We start from the raw sequence: 6098 nt of genomic DNA, 5'->3' as shown, positions 1-6098 counted from the left end.
CTCCCCACAGACATCCACTTTGATGGACTTAATAAGTATCCTTGGATAGGTTGGGTTGGCATCTTTATAAAATCATACAGACATGGTGTCACGCCATAGATCTTAATCTGCTGCTGCTTTCACTCAACACTAATGTTTTTATTATTTTAAGTTATGGGGTACATGTGCAGAACGTGCAGGTTTGTTACATAGGTACACATGTGCCATGGTAGTTTGCAGTACCCTATCAACCTGTCAACTAGGTTTTAAGTCCTGCATGCATTAGGTATTTGTCCTAATGCTCTCCCTCCCCTTGCCCCCCACCCCCAACACTAATTTTTAAGATCTACCCATGATGCACACGCACATCTAGTTCATAGGGGCCTAACTGCTGGAAAGTATTCCACAGGTTGTATCTATTCCATAGTATTATCCATTCCCTGAGCAGTAAATGCTCAGATGCCTCCAATTGTCTTACTACCACATTAATCTGAAATGAATGTAGCATCTGTAGACTTGTCCCTTTATGGACTGTGAGCAAATTTCTCTGGAGCATTTACCCAGGAACGGGCTAAATAAGTCATGGGGTATATGTGACGTCCAGAAGTATTGGCATACTGCTCTCTAGACACTCAAACTTGGTATTGTCTGCCTCTTTAATGTTTTGGGCCTTTTTTTTTTTTTTTTTCCTAAGACAGAGTCTCACTCTGTTGCCAGGCTGGAGTGCAGTGGCACGATCTTGGCTCACTGCAACCTCTGCCTCCCGGGTTCAAGCAATTCTCTTGCTTCAGCCTCCTGAGTAGCTGGGACTATAGGCACGTGCCGCCACGTGCAGCTCATTTTTTGTATTTTTAGTAAAGATGGGGTTTCACTATGTTAGCCAGCATGGTCTCAATCTCCTGATCTTGTGATCCGCCGCCTCAGCCTCCCAAAGTGTTGGGATTACAGGCGTGAGCCACTGCACCCCGCCCAATATTCTTGGCTTTTAAGTTGTGTCTTGTTTTACTTTATTATTTTTTATTTTATTTTTTTGAGACAGAATCTCACTTTGTCACCCAGGCTGGAGTGCAGTGGTGCCATCTTGGCTCACTGCAGCCTCCACCTCCTGGGTTCTAGCAATTCTCCTGCCTCAGCCTCCCTAGTAGCTGCAATTACAGACAAGCACCACTACATCCGGCTAAGTTTTATATTTTTAATAGAGATGGCATTTCACTGTGTTGGCCAGGCTGGTCTCGAACTCCTGACCTCAGGTGATCCCTCCACCTCAGCCTCTCAAAGTGTTGGGATTACAAGCATGAGCCACCGCACCCCTCCGTCTTGTTTTATTTTGGTATCCAGCGAAGTTGAGCAATGTTAGCCATTTCAATTTCCCCTTGAATATACTTTGTGTATTTTTCTATTGGATTTACTTTAGATATTATTTCTGTTACTTTTTTGATGATATAAAAATCTCCCTTTCTGTAAGCCAATTGTCATCTTTGTCTATTATATCATATTAAAAATGAATTCTTAATTGTGGTGTAATATAATCCATTAAACTTTTTTACCCAATTGTTCGTGGTTTCTGAGTCTTGTAGAAATCCTTCAACCCCACCTCTCTTCTACCCCCCAAAAGATACTCTTCCTACATTTTCTTTTTTTAACTTTATAGTTTTATCTTTCCATGGGATCTTGGTTGATCTGAAATTCACCTTCACACAGAATGAGGTAAGGACCTAATTTTACTTTTCTCCAATAGTGAGGCACTGTTGCCTTTCTTCACTGACTTGTGGTGTCAGCCTCATATATCAAGTTCTCATGTACACAGCTTTGCTTCTGAGCGCTCTGTTCTGCCCCATTAAGCTATTTACCCACAATCATGTACGATAATGCTTTTGTTGCTGTGGCTTTGCAGTATTTGTTGATATCTGGGAGTCTCGTCATCCTTCTTGTCTTTCCTTTATGAAAATGAACCTAACTATTCATGGGTATTCCCTCTTCTATAGACATTTTTTTTCATTTTCTCATTTCTATTTTTGTAGAGATGGGGTCTCGCTATGTGGCCCAGGCAGATCTCAAACTCCTGGCTTCAAGTAATCCTCCCACCTCATCCTCCTGAAGTGCTGGGATTACAGATGTGAGCCACTGAGCCCAGCCAACAAACATATTTAAAGTTGTAAATTCAAAGGTATACATTTTGACATACAGTACCTGGAATCCATTTGGAATATATAAAATATTCTCTTTAGGCCTGATGAAATCTGTGTTTTCACGTCCATATGCTTTGCCTCAGATATTCTAGTTCTTGGAATTTGTCCTACAAATATAATTGTCCAAGTGGGTAAAGTTATATTACAGGCTTTTATTGTAAACATCCTAAATGTTCATCAGTAAATGAATTATGTAAGTTTCCTGTGGCTGCTATAACAGATTACCCCAAACTTGTTTGAAGCAAACTTATGTTGCTTAAAACATAATAAATGTATTCTTTCACCATTTTGGAAGCCAGAAGTCTGAAATCAATATCACTGGTCCAAAATCAAGGTGCCAGCGGGGCCACACTTCCTCTGGAGGCTCAAAAAGGGACTCCATCTCTTATGTCTTCCAGCTCCTGGTGACCGCCCACATTTCTTGTAACCTCCACAGCCCAATCTCTACCTCTGTCTTCATCGCCTTCTCTGTGTATGTGAAACTCCCCTCTGCCTCTCTCTTATAAGGACACTAATGATTGCATTTAGCACCTCCCCACGCCCCCCGCTCAATCATACAGGATGATCTCCCCATCTCAAAATTCCTTTTTTTTTTTTTTTTTTTTTGAGACAGAGTTTCACTCTTGTTGCCCAGGCTAGAGTGCAATGGCACAATCTCAGCTCACTGCAACCTCCACCTCCCAGGTTCAAGCGATTCTCCTGCCTCAGCCTCCCGAGTAGCTGGCATTACAGGCATGTGCCACCATGCCTGGCTAATTTTGTATTTTTAGTAGAGACAGGGTTTCTCCATGTTGGCTTGGCTGATCTCAAATTCCTGACCTCAGGTGATCCGCCCGCCTTGGCCTCCCAAAGTGCTGGGATTACAGGCGTGAGCTATCATATCCAGCCTCAGAATTCTTAATCACATCCGAAAAGATCATTTCTTTAAATAGGGTAACATGTACAGGTTCCAAGGATTATGATGTGGACAATGTAGACATTTGGGGGGCCATTACTCAGCCTGTTACGGGAATGAGTAAATTTAAATTTATTGTATATCCCTACAATGAAGTATTTTTGTTTTATCTTTTTTTTTTTTCTTTTTTTGAGACGAGTACTCTGTTGCCCAGGCTGGAATGCAGTGGTGCGATCTCGGCTCACTGCAACCTCCACCTCCCAGGTTCAAGCAATTCTGCTTCAGCATCCTGAGTATCTGGGATTACAGGTGCCCGCCACAATGCTCGGTTAATTTTTGTATTTTTAGTAGAGACAGGGTTTCACCATGTTGGCCAGGCTGGTCTCGAACTCCTGACCTCAAGTGATGTGCCCACCTCGACTTCCCACAGTGCTGGGATTACAGGTGTGAGTCACCGTGTCTGGCCTGAAATATTTTTCCATCATTAAAAAGAATGAACTTTGAGAGGCCAAGGTGGGCAGATTACTTGAGTCCAGGGAGTTCAAGACCACCCTGGGCAACATGGTCAAACCCCGTTTCTACAAAAAAAAAAAAAAAAAAAAAACCCACAAAAACTAGCAGAGAGTGGCATTGCATGCCTGTAGTCCTAGCTACTGAGGAGGCTGAGGTGGGAGGATCGCCTGAGCCCAGGAGGTCAAGGCTGCGGTGAGCCAAGATTGTGCTACACTCTACCGCACTCCAGTCTGGAAGACAGAGTGAGATCCTGACTGAAAAAAAAAAAAGAACAAAAAAAGAAGGATGAAATGGAAGGACATATATTTACATGAAAACATGTCAAAGACATACTGTTAAGAGATTTTTTAAAAGTACGTTTCAGAGCAATAGTTATAGTATTACCCTAAAGTATAATTTACATACATTATGTAAGTGCTTACATATATTTTTAAAAATATGTCTGAATAGACACAGAACAACAGTTATCTCTGGAGAATGCAACTGGGGATGAGCCAGGAAGATGAGATAATTTACTCTTTCTTTATACTTTTCTATACTGTTTATGTTTTTTAAAATCATGAACAGGTTTGTTTTTTTACAGTCACTGTAAAGTGTTTTTGTTATAAAATATTCTCTAGCCCATCTGCCTAAAGTGCCCCTAGTCCTGCTAAGTAGGAACTCTTGGCTTTCCCCAGTGATCCCTTTTGCAGAACAACAAAGGAACCCTTTTCCAAGGCCCTGTGAAGGTCTGCAGTTGTCCTCTTTCACTACCTGTTGTTGAACTTGAAGTTGTAAGTCACAGTGGGGATAGGGAAAGAAGCTAATGAATCAGCCTCCAAAGTGAACAAACACATGAGCCATTCAATTAATCACACATGAGCCTTCAAATCCATGTCCACATCAGGCTTTGTGTCTCACTAGTTGAGGAAACTTGAGCAAGTCACTTAAACTCTCAGATGTCCTTATCTATAAAATGATATGGTCTTCCATACAGGGCTACAATGAGGAATAAATGAAGCCATGCATTTCCAAGTGAAGTGCTTGGCATGAGCTGAATCTAATCTTCCCAGGTGTGAATGAATGCATTGGTGAAGTTTAAGATGGGGAAAAAGCAAGGATGATATTATATATAAAATCAGATTTGAAATAGCAGCAACACTGCAGTTGAAGAACTCGTGCACCACATGAAAAGTTCCGGGTTCCAATACGGACGGATGTGAGGTACTCCTCACACAAGCTCTTTCCGCATCTTGGGCCCAAGTTTCAGTAACTGAAAAATAATGGCACTGAACTAGACCTCTAGGGTCTCTTCTGGCTCTCACATTCTATAATTCTGGGGGCTTAGACATGATTTATGATCATGCTTGTCAGTTATGTTTCTGCAAGTATTTCTAGAAAATGCTTTATGGCCTTGAGGCTAAAATATTGAATGCATTCGTTATAGGCTACATTGTTTCCCCCCATCCCCCAGATTCATACGCTGAATCCCTAATTCCCAATGTGACTGTGTTTGGAGACAGGATCTTTACAAAGGCATTTAAGCTTAAATGAGGTTGTAAGGGGTAGGGCCCTAATCTAACAGGACTTGTATTTTCATAAGAAGAGTTGAAAAGGAAGTCTCTCTGAGCCCATTCAACCTCAGGAGGCTGCCTTTTTTTTTTTTTTTTTTTTTTTTTTTTAAGAGGAGGAGAGACAGAAATGCAGGTGCACAGAGGAAAGGGCATGAGGACGCATAGTGGGGCCGGAACCATCTGTAAGTCAAGAAGAGAGGCTGCAGGAGAAACTAAGACTGCCAGTGCCTTGTTCTTGGATCTCCAGCCTCTAGAACTATGAGGAAATAAATTTCTGTTGTTTAAGCCTCTCAGTTTACAGTATTTTTTCACGGCAGCCCTAGCAGACTAATACAGGATTCAACAGTCAATTGTGGTAGGAGGTTCACTAGAGAATGTCCAAGAGATTTCACGGAATAAAAGTTAAAAGGGTTTCTCCTGGCATCATAAAAGCTTTATGTCGACGTTCTCTCCTGCTGCTTTTGGTAATTAGAATAGGTTGTCAAAAAGCTAGAGCAATTTTTGATAGTCTCACGTTTTAATTCTCTCAATAGTTCAGTTTGGGAGGTGGAATTAAAATGGGACGGTGGAATGCCACAGGGTTTGGAGTGACCTGGACCAGGATCAAACGTCTCATTAGCAGAGTGATCCTGGACCAGGTACTTAAGCTGTCTGCATGTGAGTATCCTGAAACCTAAATGAGAGACTGTATGTAAAGACCTGGCACCCACATGACACGTTCTTGGTAGCTATTATCTTCATGTGATAATGAAAAGTCTTTACTCCTGATTTCCTTGAAAACATCACTACTTTGGAAAGAAGCTAATATTTTATAAAAAAGTGTTTTCTAGACTAAATTTTTTAGTTCCAAGTTTTGCCCATTAAGAGATCCGAACTTCCATTAGAACCTGGGAAGAAGGCTGATTACAGCCTGTGTTTATTGGACTCTGACTTGTATGCCAAACACATCTTAATTTCTTATGAATGATT

The sequence above is a fragment of the Macaca fascicularis genome, chromosome 2 (assembly GCF_037993035.2).
Source record: "Macaca fascicularis isolate 582-1 chromosome 2, T2T-MFA8v1.1".
NCBI lineage: Eukaryota > Metazoa > Chordata > Mammalia > Primates > Cercopithecidae > Macaca > Macaca fascicularis.
The sequence above is the reverse complement of the archived record's forward strand: the minus strand, read 5'-3'. Positions refer to the sequence as shown.